Consider the following 22,938-nt stretch of genomic DNA (forward strand, 5'->3'; position numbering starts at 1 on the left):
TGGAGGAATGGGCCAACATACAAAACAACAGTGTGTGGCAACCTTGTGAAGACTTACAGAAAACGTTTGACCTCTGTCATTGCCAACAAAAGATATATTACAAAGTATTGAGATGAAATTTTGTTTCTGACCAAATATTTATTTTCCACCATAATATGCAAATAAAATGTAAAAAAAAAAGACAATGTGATTTTCTGGATTTTTTTTTCTCAGTTTGTCTCCCATAGTTGAGGTCTACCTATGATGTAAATTACAGACGCCTCTCATCTTTTTAAGTGGTGGAACTTGCACTATTGCTGACTGACTAAATACTTTTTTGCCCCACTGTATATATCATGTACAGCCCCTCAGAAGATGAAAAACAAGGGATAATCCCCCCAGAGAAGTGTATATCTCTTGTCCCAAAATAAGCACCCATGCACAACTATTAGACTTATAAAGGAACAATGGAAAAAATAACCAGAGTTCGTATAAAAGATGCGCAAAACATACAGTATATAATCCAGTGCATAAGAAACAATGTATCTAGCTTAATACACCTACCTACACCTAATTTGTGCATATCTATATTTAGAGGACTAATCCACTGCAAGTGTGCTGACCAATATATATAAGTCTTGTATTTAGAGTTCAACATCATAATATTAAATTGTACTTTGTGTCATTTGGCTGAGGGCTGTAGCTATATTGTGAGCTTTTGTATACATTGTTTGTCATTTTGACTTTTTAAATGTTTTTAATTGTCTTTTTTTCTGGCTTGTTGTAGCACCAATAAAATACTGTTGTATTTTTAGGTGATTTCTGGGTATGTGGCATGTTTCTTTTCTCTTTTTCATTATGGTTTATTATGATATGCTACAGGTGGATCCCTCTTATTTTGTGGTGCCCACCATTTCACTTGTGCTTCATAGTGAGCATACCCTGCCACAGGACTTAGGATAAAAAGCCAAATCAGACTCATGTTTAGAGATGTTATCGTGTTGCACAGGTGCCAATGGGCTCTGAACTGATGGCCGCCATGTTGGATGGCATTATTTAAGAAGTTTGAACTGATGTGATAGGTGCCAGCTCCAATCACCTCAGTTACTAGAAGGTGTTGGATATCTAACACAGCCAGCATCTGCATTTTATAGAGCAGGTTCAGTTCTTGAACTAGCTCCATATACTGTAATACTTGCACTTTGGCCCAAGGGGTTGGGGTACTTTCTCATGAGCTGTATACACAATGGAATTTTCATTTGGAAAATCCACTGCATATTGCAGTAGCAGTGCTGTGAATGAGATTTTAATAAAATCTGCAATATGTTAGCTTAAGAGCTAGAATTACTGAAATTAAACCCTGGGCTTATTGCCAGCATAAACAAAATTGTCCTCCAGCTCCTATTTGTCTGCTGTCTGTGTTTGGCTTTGCAACTCTTCAACATTTACTCATTGACAGATATGGAGCTGTTTTGGGGGGGAAAAAGAAGCAAATCTTTTTCAAATTCCATACTACTCCTTTACGTTATGGACACACAAAGTATTTTAAACTCAGGTGAACCCACCATGTTTGCTAAGAAGAAGACACTTTAGGAAACTCTTTTTTTCCTGAAGAATCTTCTGTGCTGTTTTTTCAATCAACTCCTGGGCGTTATTCGTATGGTTTTGGCTTCCACCATTTTTTGGAGGGTTGTCCAATAATTTTTGTGACATTTTTTTACTGTTGTTTTCCAGCTGTTTTATTCACTCCATTGAATAATGAAGGAACTTCTAGAATTTGTTTTATTAATCAAAAATGAAAAACTAAAAAGCATCTGGGCATCCAAGCATCTTTTGAGCTTTCCCATTGACTTGTATTAAAAGTGTGAATAGTCTTCTGAGTCTGTAGAAGGGAAGTGCCCCAAAATGTATATCTTTACATAGAGATGTGTTTAGAGATATAATTCCCCCACATGTGTTCCTGTAAGCCCCCTCCTCCAGCTTGCTGTAAAACAAAGCTGCAATGTGCTGGAAAAACATGTTTCATTTAGGACTGAGGGGATATATCTTAGTGGACAATATACTGTGACATCATCACCAACCCCCTGGGGCTGGACACACCTCTTTTAGATGGTCAGATAAAAGGGACAAGATCATGTGACTCGCACATTCTTTTTCTTTTACCTCTCTTGCTTGCTGGGACAATCATGGACTTACATGGTGGATAAGTATACTCTGTATCCCCTTTTCTTACTAGGCCCTGTACTCCTCATTAGGGATAGTAAGCTATAGATTGGAATGCTGATATTGAATGTGTGATTTGGGCGATTTTGGTTATTCGGGCAGTTAATTGTGGGTTTTTACTGTGTCATATCTTAATTGTGGGTTTTTACTGCGTGATATTATTGTGCTATTACTGTATACTGTAGTTATATTACTGTATTAGAGTTGTAGTATCCTAGTATCCATATATTTGTATATATATATATTTATAGACACCAGCTTGGTTATAAATATATATGTATGTTATAGACTGCAGACTTGTGTGTCTAATACATATCCTTTATTGTTAGACTGTTTTGTATTAGTTAGTATCTAGTATAAGGAAAAGATAATGTTGAGGCATATTTAGTGGATATTAATTATTAATAGTCAAGTTCGGCGTTAATAGTCAATATCGGACCTCAATAGAGGTGTAGGGAGAATTCCTCCTTTGATAACTATAAATTTAGTGTTTTGGGGAGGATATCCCACCCTTTTACAGAGTCGGAAAACACCAGAATATTGGACATGTCACTTCACCGCTTTGTGTTTTTAGAACTCTGAAGTGGTTAGCAAATAATTCAAAAGAATGATCATAGCAAATTGTTTTTACATAGAAAAACATATGTTGATTTTTTTAAAATACTTTCTGTTTTTTCAAACGGTTTTTATTAGCGGAATCCGCCTGAAAAAGACATTGTGTACACACCCTTATTTTGTGAATTTGCTTTGGAAAACTTTTTATGATCTTTCTTATTTTGTATAACATTGGTGTTGTGGTTGGTGGTGCATTGCTTTGATTTTCCTAAATATACCACTTGCGCTTTTGTAATTTTTGCATTTTGTAGTAATATATTTTCCAATGTCCTTGATAAAATGCTTACTTCTCTTTAAGTTAGTGGGAAGTGAGCTCAACATTGAATTGGATCAATGCCATCTTACCACCATTAAAACATAATGACCTGTAGAAGATTTTCTTCTCTTTGCCAAAATGCTCTGAGCTCAGGAGTCCCCCTCCTTATACCGGCACAGTATATCATGTTCACACAGTATCCATCTCCATGCTAATTATTTCCTTAAATTACCTATATAACTCCTCGTAGCAGCCAGATCTAGTTTCCAATCACCTCTAATTGGATTCTGAGCTATTCCATTTTAAGACATATAGTCATAAAAGCAGAGGAAACATTATCAGACCTCCTGAAACTCATGTATGATTCTAATTATCTTTAAAATATTTGAATATCATATAAAATATCTATAAATTCTGTAAAAAGCTTTTATTATTCAGCACATGATCAGTTTTCTTGTGTAAAGGCGCAAATGTAAGCCTCAGCTGCAAGACATAAAGAACAGAAAATGAATTTATATTGTTCTGCCAAGTATGCAAAGGTACAAGTGGTCCCAACTACAACAGCACAGACATGCTACAGCTTGTCTACTTCATGTTACAGGAGGCTACTTGACATTGCTGTATTCGATTTTACACATTGCATTTAAAATGCAAACGACTGACTCTTGGATCCCTCATGGAACATTTACACACACTTGATATCATATGTCAAAAATTTGCCATTGGTTGCTGAATTTTGTTTTTTTTACATTGTTCGTTGCATAAAAAAATGGCCTGCCAACAAAATTCTTTAGTTCAGTACAACAATGGAAAAAATAACACTGTATATTTTTTTTAGATGCATAAAAAGATTCTGATATTTGTAAATATAACTTTTGGCTTGTTTTGCCTTTTTTCGAGACTCCTAACTTTTATTAAAGGGAATTTATCAGCAAGTTTTTGCTACTGCATCAGCATAATGTAGACAAAGAGACCTTTAATCCATGGATTTATCACTTCATTTACTGGGAAAAGCCATTCTGATACAATCAGAGTTTTTAGCTTTAGAAATGCAGCAGAGCTGAGAAAGCTAACCCCGCCCACACCAGGCTCTATCCTTATAACAGGAGGAGGTGGAGTCAGACTTGGGCTCATGTGCTGCTGTGTCCAAGCAATGATAAGCTCCTAGTGCTAAAACAATAATTGCAAGTAAACAACAGGACAGAGTTTGATAAGAATGGTATAGCTGAAATCTATGCTTTACCTCTTACCTCATGCTGTTTTCAGAATATATAGCAAACACCTGCTGACAGATTGTCTTTAAAGGATGATGGAGTAGGGTGAGGGTTTGTTTATGGTAGAGTGTATATTTGTTTTTTTTATAAATAGGGTAATAAAAGGAAGATGATTTAAACTTAGATTTTTAACATTTCTTTTACCTTTTTTTAACTCTGCTGTTGTCTTCGGTCAAAAACGACCGACCTTGAACTTCAATATTCTTTAAAATATTCAAGATGCGGCTCTGAAACCCGTGGCCGACCGACCCATCCTCATTTAAGTCAATCAACCACAAGTCTCAGAACCGCATCTTGAACACCCCAAAAAATACCAAAGTTCAAAATCGGTCTCCCCAGACCGAAGACAACAGCAGGGTTAAGTTAAATACATTTTTATTTCTTTTCCCTGTATTTGCTTGAGTCCTAGGGGATTTGAAACTGTGATCAGTTGAATGCTTGTATTATGTACTGAAAGACTTTAGCTTTGCAGTAAATAGTACAAATTCCAGTCTCCAATAAAGCCAAGCCTATTACTTGACTTCTCAGAAGAGACACTATGGCAGCTTCAGGGGCCTTCAGAACACTCCCAGCAGCTTTAATATCCCAATGGCACCTTGGAATCTCGCAATCTAAGCTACCACCAGTTGCTGCTATTAAAGTGTAGGTGGTCAGCCCCTGCTAAGAACTGAATTAAACTGTGACTTTAACAGACAATGCTCCCCTCTGATTTGTTTGCACTTGGACTAGTCCTTTTCCCATGCAGCTTGCTGTGTATTGGTCTGAGCAAGAAGTGTCTGGATCCTGCAATGCCCGGTTACTGCAGGATCGTCTAGCAGGACCATGTCAGAAAGAAAGGGTCACATAGCAGAGCCAAGGTGGTTTGCCCCAATTACCTGTAACTTGTAGAGAGGAAGCAATGCTGTAGTACCAGTGACCCTTCAACATTGAAGTGGGATGAGACTTGCCCATTCCTGGAAGAAGACTGAATGGTTAATCTGAAGGAAGAGTGAAACACAGCAAACTCTCTCCGCTACATTGGGACCAAGCAGAAGCCAGCAGACTTTCTCCTCAGCACTGCAGAACTGTGAATGCGACACCAGTGTACTGGCCGGGTTCACATTGCATGGCAATGCGCTGACGGCGTCCGTTACATAGCGGCACTAACACTATGTAACGGATGCATTAGAGAACTCATTGACTGCAATTATGTAGCTCATCGCTAACGCATGTCATAATCGGCATGCGTTAGTGATGTGCCGTCATTCTGTGATGGACCCTCGGATGCGGTCTGGAGTATTTCAGAGTCTGTCACCGCTTGCGCAGATGAAGCATCTGCGCTAGCGCTATCGCATAACGCGATCCTTAACAGCACTTGCATTAACACAGTCTGTTTAACGCATGCTTTGAACGGACTGCCCTATCGCAATATGAACCTGGCCTTAGGGTGTAGAGCAGGTTTCTCTTTTTAGTGTGCTCTAGCAGCACGGCCTGGTTAGCAGAAGCCAGGTAGGAATTTTCAAGAGAGTAGTATGTAGAAATTGCTCATACTGTGTGTATTGAACCTTGTATTGCAATAGAGTGCAGCTTGTGTGGAACATTCCAGCTATCCCTCCTTGTATCACTGTTACCATTATAAGAACTGTCAGTTTCATTTTCTGGCATAAAATCCTCTTTCAATAAAGCCGATGTTTTGTTTCTGCCTCCTCGTCTGCTGTACCTTGCTGGCAGTGTCATTCTGTCACAACTACAGGAGGCAAATGATGACTGTATAACACAGCTGGCAACTATCGCATATCTAGTGGGCTCAGGTCTTTAGCCCAGCCCATAAACCCCATAAGAAAAGTTCATTGAAAAATCCATCTTGTAAAAATGTTGGCTCTGAACCGTATAATCAAAAAGAGATAAAACAGGGCCGAAAACACACTCAGGGAGACAAATCTTAATCCCAACAAACAATATAGGGAAGGAAAATCATCGAACAAGGTAAAATTCATAACAATGTACAGTAACCAGTGGTACCAGATAAGGAGAATTTTGAAAAAGCATTAGGCATATTATGAAGTGACTGCACTCTGAAAAAATTCCTACAGGACCATCCAACAATGACAGCACAAAGGAACAGAAAATTAAGAAATATCTTAGTACATAGTCACTATGTTCCACCCCGCACAAACTTTTTTTTAACACTTTTGGTCCACCATAGGGTTGTTTCCCATGCAACTCTTGCAAAGCTTGCCCTAACATTGTCGGCACTGAGCGTTTTGACAATGCTGTACATTTGAACATTCGATATTCTGCATCATATTACCTGTAACACCAAAGCGGTTATCTACCATGCTGAATGCTCTTGTGGCAAAATATATGTGGGCATGACCACAAGAGAACTAAAGATAAGGACAAGAGAACATATTAGGAACGTTGAGAAATCTAAAGCAATTAACCAACCAAATGCCCTAAAACATTGCCCAGACATTTCTGTATTCATCATCAGAGTGATCAGAGAGGCCTCAAGATTCAAGGTATTGATAGACTTCACTCATCCAACAGAGGGGGTGACATTGGCAAGAAAAACTGAAAGTAAATGGATATATCGACTATTCACAGTAGCCCCTGGAGGCTTGAATGAAAATTTTGGCTGCATTGCCTTTTTGTAGGAATTCTTTTATGGGTGGGATTCTTTAAAATTCAATGTTGTTTTGTATTAAGCAATGTTTTTAGAGTTCCTGCTTTTAACTTATTTCTCTTTTATTGTGTTACATTAATCAGCGGTAAGAGGTATGTTATAGTGGAGTCCAAGATTTTCATGTCATCCCTTCTGGATGTCATCTCAAGTTTGTCTAGTGGACATTCCAGTGGTCTTGGCTAGCAGAAGTTCCTACCCACCCTTTGGAAGACAGGGTTAACAGAAGCTATGCCCTTGAGATTTTCCCCTTACCCCTCCTAACTTATAGCATACCACATTAGGATCTTACATCTCCGAAGAATGACACTGAAGTTGAACGGAAGGGTAGAGTGAGTTTGTAATTAGTGGATACAACAGTTCTCCATCTTGGACAATTCAAAGAATTTCCAACCAAGGAGATGGTGGTGAAATATTGTACTTTTTTAAGTATATAAACATGTGACAACTTGAAATGTTTGGACAGTATTGGCACTTAATTATATTCAGCCATATCATCTCACACTTTAGCACACGTATTTTTTGGCCAATTTTCACATTGGTACAATTTTATTCTTGGTATATATATTTTACTTAGCATCTTAGATTTACTTCTGAACATTTTAGGTTACTTTGAACACAATGAGATAGACATTCATCTTTCATATGCACCATTGCACTTTTAACTAGACGCACTTTATGTACCCATGCCTCTTATGGTAATATCGGGATCCAAGAAGTATCGTTTCTCCTTGCGGAGAGTGACATGTTAAGCATGTCAAGGTGAGGAGACTTAAAGCCGCAAAACTCATCTGGGAAATATGCAAAGGCTTGTTAAAGGGTCGACATTGACTGTTAGGATTGCTACTTCCAATAGGTGGCACTAGAGTTCTAGTCCTCTTCCTCTCTAAAGAGACAATTTGCATTCTTATAGTAATATGCACTACTAGATGGTGGCCCGATTCTAACGCATAGAATATGTATGTATGTATATATATAGCAGCCACATAGCATACAGTAGAGGCCACGTAAGACAGACAGCCACGTAGTATATAGCACAGCCATGTAGTATATAGGAGCACGTAGTATATAACACTGCGCATGTAGTATATAACACTGCGCACATAGTATATAACACTGCCCACGTAGTATATAACACTGCCCACTAGAGATGAGCGGTGTTCGAGTCTAACTGTTCGCCAATTTCAAATTCGACCTGTTTTGGGCGGTGTTCGAGTCGTTCGTCGAACCCGAACAATTTGCTTAAAATTCAGCTGTTCGAGTTTCTGTTCGATTACTGTTCGTTCACCAAAAGCCTAGCTTGATTTGCACATTAAGGGTATGTGCACACGTAGAAAGCTCCTTTGCGGATATTTCCGCAGCGGATTTGATAAATCTGCAGTGCAAAACCGCTGCAGTTTTTCCTGCGGATTTATCGCGGTTTCTATTGCGGATTCCGCTGCGGTTTTACATCTGCAGTTTTCTATTGGAGCAGGTGTAAAAACGCTGCGGATTCCGCACAAAGAATTGACATGCTGCAGAAAATAAAATGCTGCGTTTCCGCGCGTTTTTTTCCGCAGCATGTGCACTGCGGATTTCGTTTCCCATAGGTTTACATTGTACTGTAAACTCATGGGAAACTGCTGTGGATCAGCGGCTGCGGAAACGCAGCAAAATGCGCATATTGTGCACATACCCTTAAACAGTTTATTATTGTTAATAGACTGTTTCAGTGTATAGTGGGCGGGGGATAGATCTGTGCTGAAATAATGCCGATCTCCATTTTTTTTCTTTCCCACATTTACAGTGGGGCGGTGCAGTCTCTCAGCCTATCAGCAGTGCGCACACACACAGCAAGGGCATGTGTCATTGGCTGTGTATGTCATATGTCCTCCTTGCCCTATAAGAACCAGCCATTTGCCCTGTCACCACCATTTCCTCACTGCTGCAGCTTAGTGTTAGACGGCACCGCTGCTGCTGTGGGCGCTATACAGACTAAGAGTGTTTTTTGAGCGAATTGTCAGAGAGATAGGTTTAGGGAGTCGGGAGGAGTCAGGACTAGTTGTAATATCAGCCCTTTTCAGGGTAGGATACAGCAGTTCATAGCACTGTTTGCTAGGCAGGTCTGTGCCAGTGCTGTGCAAGTGTTTGTCACAGCATTTGGTGTAATCTAGCTCAGCCAATCCTTTTGGGCTAGTAGCATTGTCTGATAGTCATCTGAGTAGCCCGCCTGTGAAGCTAACTACACCGCCTGTGTATCTCAATTTTTACTGCATCTAACCCAGTTAATAGTTTAGGGCCTAGGAGCAGTGTCTGCACGTCAGCAGAGTAGCCTGTGTGTGAAACAAACTATACCACCTGTGTATCTCAATTTTCACTGCAGCTAATCCAGTTATTAGTTTAGAGCCTAGGAGCAGTGTCTGCACGTCAGCAGAGTAGCCCACCTGTGAACCTAACTACACCGCCTGTGTATCTCTATTTTCACTGCATCTAATCCAGTTAATAGTTTAGGGGCTAGGAGCAGTGTCTGCACGTCAGAAGAGTAGCCCGCCTGTGAAACTAACTACACCACCTGTGTATCTCAATTTTCACTGCATCTAATCCAGTTATTAGTTTTGGGCCTAGTACCACAGTTTGGCCACTCAGTTCTGCTCGGTTTTCATCCATCGGTTGTTGTGCCAACAACTACAGATACAGAGTTGCCAATTAGTTAACCACTAAAATGAGTAGCAAAAGGCCTGCTGCTGGTGGAAAGGGGAATAGGCGTGTTGGAAAGGGAAAAAAAGGTTGTGTCTGTGGGGTAGGTGGTAAAGCAACAGTAACATCTGCAGAAGAAAGACCATCTTCCAGCCAAAGTAAGATGTCTACTTCTTTTCGTGGACAATCTGATATAATCCCTTTCTTACGACCATCGCTACAAGCATCGGCAAAAATTCCAGATGGGGCACAAAAACAGCAGGTGCTTGAATGGATTTCAATTGCTCGTTCAAGTGGGCTCTCCTCTGTGTCAACTTCAACATCACAACTACTCCAGTCCTCAGAGTTGTCACCCCAATCGCACTTGCTTCCTCACAGCTCCCAAGTCTCCAGCTGCCTGTCTGAGCATGGGGTAACACACATGGTTGAGTCTGTAGAGCTGTTTACGCATACTATAGCCTGGGAATCAGAGGTCTGCTCCAGAGCTTCTGTGAATCCAGATGAGGAAATGATCTGCACTGATGCCCAAAATCTTTGTGAGTCAGATCAAGGCCCAGAAGAAGGATCTGAGCATAATGTAGACCCTTGTTCCCAAACTGTAACTCCTGTTGGTGGAGACAATGAGGAAGATGATGATGAGACTGAGATACCTGATTGGAACGAAAACTTGACTTTTCGGTCGGGGCAGGAAGAGGTTGTCTCTGAGGACGACGGGTGTGAGAACACACAGGATGATGATGAAGAGGTTGTAGACCCCCCTTACTGTCAACCCCCAGTCCGCCAGTCCATGAGGTCAGCAGAGGTGGTGGAGGAGGATGCTAGAGATGAGTCTGACAAAGAGGTAATGGTGCGCCTTCCTGGACAGAGATGGAGTACTGGAAGCACGTCAACAACTGCACCCTCAACCCGCAACTGTGCCTCAGACCAGAAGTCATGGTGGCTCTTCAGGTCGCACGGGCTCTAAGCCTTGCATAGCCTGGGCATTTTTTGACATCGCAAAGGATGACCCAACTCATGTTGTCTGTAAGATTTGTCATCAAAATCTCAGTAGAGGCCAAAAAATCACTAGCTTGAGTACTTCATGCATGAACCGTCACATGGATATGAGGCATAAGTTGCAGTGGGAAGCTCACTGTGCTACAATACAATGCGGCCTAGTAGGACGGGTTAACCACCGTCTGCCCCATCAAGTGCATCTGCATCCTCTTCATCCTCTGTGACTGTGGGGACAGCAGTCACACATGGTTTTGGATGCAGACCGTCCACCTCTTTACCCGCAACAGCTAGTGTGATTGGCAGGTCGTCAGGACATTTGCAAGTGGAAACACCTGCTGGTGTTGAGCGCTCTCCGACATTGACACCATATTTTGATCAAGGCAACATAACATCTTCACCTGCACCTTCCTCACAGACAAGCAGTTTGTCAGGGACACCCTACTCAACTCCGTCTAAGCACGGCAGCCAGCCCTCAGTCCCTCAGATGTGGACAAGTAAAAGACCATTTTCTCCTAGCCATGACAAAGCTAAGAGGTTGAATTTCTCCATCTGCAAGCTGTTGGCTACAGAAATGCTGCCTTTCCGCCTGGTGGACACAGAGGATTTTCGAGACCTTATGTCCGTCGCAGTGCCCCAGTACCAGATGCCCAGTCACCACTACTTCTCAAAGAAAGCTGTGCCTTACGCTACACCAGCATGTCGCACACAACATCACCGCTTCCTTGAGAATCTCTGTGTGTGACAGGGTGCAATTTACCACAGACACTTGGACGAGTAGACATGGACAGGGGCGTTACATGTCGGTGACTGGGCACTGGGTAACTACGGCGACATCAAGAGAAGGGGCTGCTGTCCAAGTCTTGCCATCGCCATGAGTTGCTCGTTGATCCTCTGTATCTAGAAGTTCCTCCACTGCTTCTGCCTCCTCAACCTCCTCTCGGTCCTCCACCTGCACCCAAAGCCTGTCTGGTAATGCCACCCACATTGTAACTGCGCAGAAGGAATCCTGCACACCTCCTCACTATGCTGTCACCAGGGCTCAACGGCATCAAGCAGTGTTTACATTGAAATGTCTGGGAAATGTGAGTCACACAGCTGAGGGGTTGTGGTCAGCTCTGGAAACCGAGTTCCATCAATGGTTGCCTCCACTCAACCTGCAGCCAGGGAAGGCTGTGTGAGACAATGCTGCAAACCTGGGTGCGGCCCTTCGCCGGGGCAATGTCACACAAGTGCCTTGTATGGCTCACATTTTGAACCTGGTTGTCCAGCAATTTTTATCCCACCATCCCAGACTAGATGGGCTTCTGCAGAGGGCACGGTTGCTGTGTGCTCACTTCCGCCGTTCGCATCCCGCAGCTCGACGACTTGCATCTCTACAGAAGTCGTTGGGCCTGCCAGTTCACCGGCTAAAATGCGATGTGCCCACATGGTGGAATTCAACTCTGCACATGTTGCAGTGACTGTGGCAGCACCGACGAGCCCTAGTGCAACACGTCATGACTAGAGTTGAGCGACCTTGACCTTTTTAGAGTCGAGCCGGGTTTTGCGAAACCCGACTATGTCCAAAGTCGGGTCGAGTGAAATCGGCCGATTATGACGTAAAGTCGGGATCGACCGAAACACGAAACCCAATGCAAGTCAATGGGGCAGCATAGTCGGCAGTGAGTGGGGGCCAGGAAAACACCTAGAGTGCCCATTTTAATGTAAAAACCATCCATTCTTCTTAATGAAGCTTGTCAAGCGTAATTTACCTTATAATAATTGGAAGGCATTTGAAATTGGGGGTCATTTGGCTAAAGTTGTGTGGGGTAGGGCTGGTTCAAGTAATTAGTGGGCCCAGTAAATCTGGACCACGTCACGGCAGTGGAGCAGGGAGAGGTAAGTATTTCAACTTTGCAAGTGCTGTGATCCTGAGCAAGCAGGGGGGGCCCACTTGTTGGCATTGGCACTGGCACAGGGCCCCTCAAAGTACAGCGGTGTGTTTGCACGGCGGGGGCGCCTCCCACCGGCAGCAACACTTTTGCGTACTATGAGAGGCCCTGTGCCAGTGACGTCGCCAACTAGTATTCCTCCCCCCACCTGATGAAGGAACCTGCACTTTCATCGGCACCTTCCTCTTTGTCCCCGTGTAAGGTGGTATGGTATGCGGGAAGAGCAACCTGACTTTCAGCAGGGTCACAATGTTGTTGTGTAGCATGCACGGGGAATGTTGCGTTATGGGTCAATGTACCAGCAGACTCATCTATCACTGGCTGGGCAATGGGCACGATGAAGTGGAAACACAGATATAGGCCCAAAGAATAAAGTGGGCTAAATGCAGTTCAAAATTGGTAACACAGGAATAACAAGGGGGCATTGCAGTGGAGGACAACTGGAATGAGAGGCTGACACAGAGAGTAGGGCCAAATCAGTAAGTAGTCGAAATGCAGTTCAAAATTGGCAACCGTAGTAAACAGGCGGCACAGCTTTGTTCAGTGGAGGAGAACAGCAAGGAGTGGCAGACACCGATAGTAGGCCCCAACCCAACTAGTAGGCCAAATGCAGTCTAACATTAACAACTACTTAACGAGAGCCTGAAAATGGAATTTCAGGACAGGAAACCAGGAGAACAGCAAGGAGTGGCAGACACCGATAGTAGGCCCCAAACCAACTAGTACGCCAAATGCAGTTGTTCCATTTAACCACAATTTAATGAGAGCCTGAAGATAGAAGCTCAGGAAAGGCAACCTGGGGAACACCTTGGAGTGTAACACACCATCTCTCTCCACCCCATACCCATTTTGTAGGCCTAATGCAGTGTACTTTTCTACAACTACTAAACGAGAGTCGGAAGACCGAAGCAATGGCAAGGAAACCTGGGGAACACCTTGGAGTGTAACACACCATCTCTCTCCACCCCATACCCAATTTGTAGGCCTAATGCAGTGTAGTTTCCAAGAACTACTAAACGAGAGCCGGAAGATCGAAGCTCAGGAAAGGCAACCTGGGGAACACCTTGGAGTGTAACACACCCTCTCTCTACACCCCATACCCAATTTGAAGGCCTAATGCAGCGTAGTTTCCAACAACTACTAAACGAGAGCCGGAAGATCGAAGCTCAGGAAAGGCAACCTGGGGAACACCTTGAAGTGGAACACACCCTCTCTCTACACCCCATACCCAATTTGAAGGCCTAATGCAGTGTAGTTTCCAAGAACTACTAAACGAGAGCCGGAAGATCGAAGCTCAGGAAAGGCAACCTGGGGAACACCTTGGAGTGTAACACAACGTCTCTCTACACCACGGAAGGGCTGATTCTTAGGAAGGAAGGCTGTTGGAAATAAGCATTGCGCGTCCGAGGGTGATTATATTCTTATTAGGTATATACTCACCCTCGGACGCGCCCTGCTTCTTTATTTGGAATGAATGTTTATTTGCAATGTGGTGTTGACTTTCTCTATTATTTTGGTAATTAATGATTTTATTATTTTCATTGTTTTGCATCTTCTCGGCAATAATATAAAGAAGACGCGACAGGACAACACTCGGTGGATGCCATATGTGTGTTTTCAATTGAAAAAACCTTTCAGTTAACTACTTGCAGGAGAAAGTAATTGTAGCTGGTGGCCATTTTTAGTACTGTACCAGATTTTAGTTGTGTGTTTGTTTTTAATGTTAAAATGTCTGCATTTGATATCTCACCAGTATTTTCTTTTTTATAAGCAAAATACTTTTTTTTTTATTTTATGATGTTGGTTCAAGGGGTACACGGGCAGCAGTAGACAGGTCAGTGGAGGCCTAGTGGAAGGAGGGACCGCAGACAGGCTTCGAAGGCCTAAAATAATAACACATGGCTGTAGGCAATTTTAAATTGGTTCCAGGGGAACACGGGCAGCAGTAGACAGGTCAGTGGAGGCCTAGAGGAAGGAGGGACCGCAGATGCGCCAATGTTTCCCCCATACCCAATTTGTAGGCCTAATGCAGTGTAGTTTCCAACAACTACTAAACGAGAGCCGGAATATCGAAGCTCAGGAAAGGCAACCTGGGGAACACCTTGGAGTGGAACACACCCTCTCTCTACACCCCATACCCAATTTGAAGGCCTAATGCAGTGTAGTTTCCAAGAACTACTAAACGAGAGCCGGAAGATCGAAGCTCAGGAAAGGCAACCTGGGGAACACCTTGGAGTGTAACACACCCTCTCTCTACACCCCATACCCAATTTGAAGGCCTAATGCAGTGTAGTTTCCAAGAACTACTAAACGAGAGCCGGAAGATCCAAGCTCAGGAAAGGCAACCTGGGGAACACCTTGGAGTGGAACACACCATCTCTCTACACCCCATACCCAATTTGAAGGCCTAATGCAGCGTAGTTTCCAACAACTACTAAACGAGAGCCGGAAGATCGAAGCTCAGGAAAGGCAACCTGGGGAACACCTTGGAGTGGAACACACCATCTCTCTCCACCCCATACCCATTTTGTAGGCCTAATGCTGTGTACTTTTCTACAACTACTAAACGAGAGTCGGAAGACCGAAGCAATGGCAAGGAAACCTGGGGAACACCTTGGAGTGTAACACACCATCTCTCTCCACCCCATACCCAATTTGTAGGCCTAATGCAGCCTACTTTCCGACACCTACTAAACGAGAGCATGAAGATCGAAGCTCAGGAAAGGCAACCTGGGGAACACCTTGGAGTGTAACACACCATCTCTCTCCACCCCATACCCATTTTGTAGGCCTAATGCTGTGTACTTTTCCACCAACTACTAAACGAGAGCCGGAAGATCGAAGCTCATGAAAGGCAACCCGGGGAACACCTTGGAGTGTAACACAACCTCTCTCTACACCACGAAAGGGCTGATTCTTAGGAAGGAAGGCTGTTGTAAATAAGCATTGCGCGTCCGAGGGTGATTATATTCTTATTCGGTATCTACTCACCCTCGGACGCGCCATGCTTCTTGATTTGTAATTAATGTTTATTTGCAATGTGCTTTTGACTTACTCAATTATTTTTTTAATTATTGATTTTATTAAATTAATAGTTTAACATCTTATTGGAAATAATTTAAAGGAGACGCGACAGGACAACACTCGGTGGATGCCATATCTGTGTTAACAACTCCAAAAAACTTTCAGTTAACTTCTTGCAGGAGAAAGAAATTGTAGCTGTTGGACCTTTGTAGTACAGTTCCAGATATTTGTTGTGTGTTTGTTTTGATTGTTAAAATGTCTGCATTTGAGATCTCAACACGATCTTATTTTTTATAATCAAATTAATTTTTTAAATATTTTATTAGGTTGGTTCAAGGGGTACACGGGCCGCAGTAGACAGGTCAGTGGAGGCCTAGTGGAAGGAGGGACCGCAGATGCGCCACTGTTTCACCCATACACAATTAGTAGGCCTAATGCAGCGTAGTTTCCAACAGCTACTAAACGAGAGCCGGAAGATCGAAGCTCAGGAAAGGCAACCTGGGGAACACCTTGGAGTGTAACACAACCTCTCTCTACACCACGGAAGGGCTGATTCTTAGGAAGGAAGGCTGTTGTAAATAAGCATTGCGCGTCCGAGGGTGATTATATTCTTATTCGGTATCTACTCACCCTCGGACGCGCCATGCTTCTTGATTTGTAATTAATGTTTATTTGCAATGTGCTTTTGACTTACTCAATTATTTTTTTAATTATTGATTTTATTAAATTAATAGTTTAACATCTTATTGGAAATAATTTAAAGGAGACGCGACAGGACAACACTCGGTGGATGCCATATCTGTGTTAACAACTCCAAAAAACTTTCAGTTAACTTCTTGCAGGAGAAAGAAATTGTAGCTGTTGGACCTTTGTAGTACAGTTCCAGATATTTGTTGTGTGTTTGTTTTGATTGTTAAAATGTCTGCATTTGAGATCTCAACACGATCTTATTTTTTATAATCAAATTAATTTTTTTTATATTTAATGATGTTGGTTCAAGGGGTACACGGGCAGCAATAGACAGGTCAGTGGAGGCCTAGTGGAAGGAGTGACGGCAGACAGGCATCAAAGGCCTAACATTGGGCTGGCTGTAGGCAAGTTAAAATTGGTTCCAGGGGAACACGGCCATCAGTGGCCTGGTCAGTGTAGTTGTAGTTGAAAGAACGGGACGCAGACAGGCTTCGAAGGCCTAACATAACAAACTTGGGCTGGCTGTAGGCACTTTTAAATTTGTTCCAGGGGTACATGGGCAGCAGTGTATGGTCAGTGGAAGTCTAGTGGAAGGAGTGACCGCAGACAGGCTTCCAAGGCCTAACATAACAAACTTGGGCTGGCTGTAGGCACTTTTAAATTGGTTCCAGGGGTACACGGGCAGCAGTGGTCTGGTCAGTGGAAGTCTAGTGGAAGGAGTGACCGCAGACAGGCTTCCAAGGCCTAACATAACAAACTTGGGCTGGCTGTAGGCACTTTTAAATTGGTTCCAGGGGTACACGGGCAGCAGTGGTCTGGTCTGTGGAAGTCTAGTGGAAGGAGTGACCGCAGACAGGCTTCGAAGGCCTAACATAACAAACTTGGGCTGGCTGTAGGCACTTTTAAATTGGTTCCAGGGGTACACGGGCAGCAGTGGTCTGGTCAGTGGAAGTCTAGTGGAAGGAGTGACCGCAGACAGGCTTCCAAGGCCTAACATAACAAACTTGGGCTGGCTGTAGGCACTTTTAAATTGGTTCCAGGGGTACACGGGCAGCAGTGGTCTGGTCTGTGGAAGTCTAGTGGAAGGAGTGACCGCAGACAGGCTTCGAAGGCCTAACATAACAAACTTGGGCTGGCTGTAGGCACTTTTAAATTGGTTCCAGGGGTACACGGGCAGCAGTGGTCTGGTCAGTGGAAGTCTAGTGGAAGGAGTGACCGCAGACAGGCTTCCAAGGCCTAACATAACAAACTTGGGCTGGCTGTAGGCACTTTTAAATTGGTTCCAGGGGTACACGGGCAGCAGTGGTCTGGTCAGTGGAAGTCTAGTGGAAGGAGTGACCGCAGACAGGCTTCCAAGGCCTAACATAACAAACTTGGGCTGGCTGTAGGCACTTTTAAATTGGTTCCAGGGGTACACGGGCAGCAGTGGTCTGGTCAGTGGAAGTCTAGTGGAAGGAGTGACCGCAGACAGGCTTCCAAGGCCTAACATAACAAACTTGGGCTGGCTGTAGGCACTTTTAAATTGGTTCCAGGGGTACACGGGCAGCAGTGGTCTGGTCAGTGGAAGTCTAGTGGAAGGAGTGACCGCAGACAGGCTTCCAAGGCCTAACATAACAAACTTGGGCTGGCTGTAGGCACTTTTAAATTTGTTCCAGGGGTACATGGGCAGCAGTGTATGGTCAGTGGAAGTCTAGTGGAAGGAGTGACCGCAGACAGGCTTCCAAGGCCTAACATAACAAACTTGGGCTGGCTGTAGGCACTTTTAAATTGGTTCCAGGGGTACACGGGCAGCAGTGGTCTGGTCAGTGGAAGTCTAGTGGAAGGAGTGACCGCAGACAGGCTTCCAAGGCCTAACATAACAAACTTGGGCTGGCTGTAGGCACTTTTAAATTGGTTCCAGGGGTACACGGGCAGCAGTGGTCTGGTCTGTGGAAGTCTAGTGGAAGGAGTGACCGCAGACAGGCTTCGAAGGCCTAACATAACAAACTTGGGCTGGCTGTAGGCACTTTTAAATTGGTTCCAGGGGTACACGGGCAGCAGTGGTCTGGTCAGTGGAAGTCTAGTGGAAGGAGTGACCGCAGACAGGCTTCCAAGGCCTAACATAACAAACTTGGGCTGGCTGTAGGCACTTTTAAATTGGTTCCAGGGGTACACGGGCAGCAGTGGTCTGGTCAGTGGAAGTCTAGTGGAAGGAGTGACCGCAGACAGGCTTCCAAGGCCTAACATAACAAAATTGGGCTGACTGTAGGCACTTTTAAATTGGTTCCAGGGTAACATGGCCAGCAGTGGCCTGGTCAGTGTAGTAGTTGTAGAAAGAAGGGACCGCAGACAGGCTTCGAAGGCCTAACATAACAAAAATGTCAAAACAATGGTATTGTCAGTGCCAGGCATTGAAGGATGTCAGCGCCTAGACTACACATTGGTGAAGCTGTGAGAGATAATTTTGCTAGTGGTAGAGCACTGTTTGAGCTGGGGGGGGGAACTGTCTTGTGGCCGGCGGTACAGGCACAGGGCCCCTCATATTACAACGGTGTGTCTGACGTTGGGTGCGCACCACCACCGCCAGAGACACTTTATTGTACTATGAGGGACCCAGTGGCAGTGCCGTCGACCAAAAGCGGCCACACCCACCTCTTCAGACAAACAGCACTCTCAAGGGTCCAAGCGCAAAGTGGCGATAGCACGGCCCCGTGTGGGGAGTTTGGCCATTTCGTGAGGTGGAAACATGTCGTATGCTGGACAATCAGGTGAAGAAAATTACGAGATTGGAAAAGTCATTCAGAATAGTCCACAGGCAAGACCTTTTCATAGGAAAGCTAGGTGTCAGCCGGGCAGGGTGGGGCAAAAGATTTTGAAATCCAGTTGTGGTTCATTTTAATGAAGGTTAGATCATCTACATTTTGGGTAGCCAGACGAGTCCTTTTTTCTGTTAGTATTGAACCTGCAGCACTGAATACTCTTTCTGATAGGACACTAGCTGCCGGGCAAGCAAGCTCCTGCAATGCATATTCTGCCAATTCTGGCCAGGTGTCTAATTTGGATGCCCAGTAATCAAATGGGAATGACGGTTGAGGGAGAACGTCGATAAGGGATGAAAAATAGTTTGTAACCATACTGGACAAATGTTGTCTCCTGTCACTTTGAATTGATGCTGCAGTACCTGTCCTGTCTGCGGTCATAGAAAAATCACTCCACAACCTGGTCAGAAAACCCCTCTGGCCAACGCCACTTCTGATTTCTGCCCCTCTAACACCTCTGGTCTGCTGGCCCCTGGAGCTCGTGTGAGAACGATCACGGGCGCTGTGTGCAGGGAATGCCAGAAGCAAACGGTCAACAAGAGTTGATTGTTTTGTTGCTAATATTAGTTCCAAGTTCTCATGTGGCATAATATTTTGCAATTTGCCTTTATAGCGAGGATCAAGGAGGCAGGCCAACCAGTAATCGTCATCGTTCATCATTTTTGTAATGCGTGTGTCCCTTTTGAGGATACGCAAGGCATAATCCGCCATGTGGGCCAAAGTTCCCGTTGTCAAATCTGCGGTTGTGCTTGGTTGAGGGGCAGTTGCAGGCAAATCTACGTCACTTGTGTCCCTCAAAAAACCAGAACCCGGCCTTGCCACGCCACCAATTTCCCGTGCCCCCGGGAAAGCTTCCTCATTAAAAATATACTCATCCCCATCATCCTCCTCATCCTCCACCTCCTCTTCGCCCGGTACCTCGTCATGTACACTGCCCTGACCAGACAATCGCTGACTGTCATCAAGGCTTTCCTCTTCCTCTGGTGCAGACGCCTGATCCTTTATGTGCGTCAAACTTTGCATCAGCAGACGCATTAGGGGGATGCTCATGCTTATTATGGCGTTGTCTGCACTAACCAGCCGTGTGCATTCCTCAAAACACTGAAGGACTTGACACATGTCTTGAATCTTCGACCACTGCACACCTGACAACTCCATGTCTGCCATCCTACTGCCTGCCCGTGTATGTGTATCCTCCCACAAAAACATAACAGCCCGCCTCTGTTCGCACAGTCTCTGAAGCATGTGCAGTGTTGAGTTCCACCTTGTTGCAACGTCTATGATTAGGCGATGCTGGGGAAGGTTCAAAGAACGCTGATAGGTCTGCATACGGCTGGAGTGTACAGGCGAACGGCGGATATGTGCGCAAAGTCCACGCACTTTGAGGAGCAGGTCGGATAACCCCGGATAACTTTTCAGGAAGCACTGCACCACCAGGTTTAAGGTGTGAGCCAGGCAAGGAATGTGTTTCAGTTGGGAAAGGGAGATGGCAGCCATGAAATTCCTTCCGTTATCACTCACTACCTTGCCTGCCTCAAGATCTACAGTGCCCAGCCACGACTGCGTTTCTTGCTGCAAGAACTCGGACAGAACTTCCGCGGTGTGTCTATTGTCGCCCAAACACTTCATAGCCAATACAGCCTGCTGACGTATGCCAGTAGCTGCCCCATAATGGGAGACCTGGTGTGCAACAGTGGCAGGTGCGGATGGAGTGTTTGTGCGACTGCGGTCTGTGGACGAGCTCTTGCTTCTGCAGGAGGACGAGGAGGAGGAGGAGGAGGAGGAGGGGGTGCGAACGGCTACAGACAACTGTTTACTAGACCGTGGGCTAGGCAGAACTGTCCCAAACTTGCTGTCCCCTGTGGACCCTGAATCCACCACATTTACCCAGTGTGCCGTGTTGGACACGTAACGTCCCTGGCCATGCCTACTGGTCCATGCATCTGTTGTCAGGTGCACCTTTGTGCTCACAGATTGCCTGAGTGCATGGACGATGCGCTCTTTAACATGCTGGTGGAGGGCTGGGATGGCTTTTCTGGAAAAAAAGTGTCGACTGGGTAGCTCGTAGCGTGGTACAGCGTAGTCCATCAGGTCTTTGAAAGCTTCGCTTTCAACTAACCGGTAGGGCATCATCTCTAACGAGATTAGTCTAGCTATGTGGGCGTTCAAACCCTGTGTACGCGGATGCGAGGCTAAGTATTTCCTTTTTCTAACCATAGTCTCATGTAGGGTGAGCTGGACTGGAGAGCTGGAGATCGTGGAACTAGCGGGGGTGCCGGTGGACATGGCAGACTGAGAGACGGTGGGAGATGGTATTGTTGCCGCCGGTGCCCTAGATGCAGTGTTTCCTACTACGAAACTGGTGATTCCCTGACCCTGACTGCTTTGGCCTGGCAAAGATACCTGCACAGATACAGCAGGTGGTGCGCTAAATGGTGGTCCTACACTGCCGGAAGGGATGTTGCGTTGATGACTAGCTTCATTGGCCGAGGGTGCAACAACCTTAAGGGACGTTTGGTAGTTAGTCCAAGCTTTCAAATGCATGGTGGTTAAATGTCTATGCATGCAACTAGTATTGAGACTTTTCAGATTCTGACCTCTGCTTAAGGAAGTAGAACATTTTTGACAGATGACTTTGCGCTGATCAATTGGATGTTGTTTAAAAAAATGCCAGACTGCACTCTTTCTAGCATCGGATACCTTTTCAGGCATTGCAGACTGAGCTTTAACCGGATGGCCACGCTGTCCTCCACCAGGTTTTGGCTTTGCCACGCGTTTTGGGCAAGATACGGGCCCGGCAGATGGAACCTGTGGCGATGTTGATGCCTGCTGCGGCCCCTCCTCCTCCTCTGCTTCAGAACTGCTGCCGCCTGCACCCTGTTCCCCCAATGGCTGCCAATCGGGGTCAAGAACTGGGTCATCTAATAACTCTTCTTGTACCTCCTGCGCAACTTCGTCTGTGTCACCGTGTCGTTCGGTGGTATAGCGTTCGTGATGGGGCAACATAGTCTCATCAGGGTCTGATTCTTGATCAGCACCCTGCGAGGGCAATGTTGTGGTCTGAGTCAAAGGACCAGCATAGTAGTCTGGCTGTGGCTGTGCGTCAGTGCACTCCATGTCAGATTCAATTTGTAATGGGCATGGACTGTTAACTGCTTCACTTTCTAAGCCAGGGACGGTATGTGTAAAGAGCTCCATGGAGTAACCCGTTGTGTCGCCTGCTGCATTCTTCTCTGTTGTTGTTTTTGCTGAAGAGGACAAGGAAGTGACTTGTCCCTGACCGTGAACATCCACTAACGACGCGCTGCTTTTACTTTTACCAGTTTCACGAGATGAGGCAAAAGAGCTAGAGGCTGAGTCAGCAAGATAAGCCAAAACTTGCTCTTGCTGCTCCGGCTTTAAAAGCGGTTTTCCTAATCCCAGAAAAGGGAGCGTTCGAGGCCTTGTGTAGCCGGACGACGAACCTGGCTCCACAGCTCCAGACTTAGGTGCAATATTTTTTTCCCCACGACCACCTGATGCTCCACCACTAACACTACCCTCATTACCAGCTGACAATGAACGCCCCCGGCCACGACCTCTTCCACTAGACTTCCTCATTGTTTTAAAAACGTAACCAAACTAACGTTATTTGTTGCAGTCACACAACTTACACGGTGAGCTATAACTTCAGTATGATTTAGCTACCCCTTTACAGGTTGGTGAGACCACAGCGAAAATCAGGCCCAATGTTACACACTCTTTTTTTGGTGGCTGCAAATTAGAGAGATGCCCCACACGCAGGACTGTCACTGAAGCACAAATGTTAATATTA

Source organism: Ranitomeya imitator, chromosome 2, assembly GCF_032444005.1.
Source record: "Ranitomeya imitator isolate aRanImi1 chromosome 2, aRanImi1.pri, whole genome shotgun sequence".
NCBI lineage: Eukaryota > Metazoa > Chordata > Amphibia > Anura > Dendrobatidae > Ranitomeya > Ranitomeya imitator.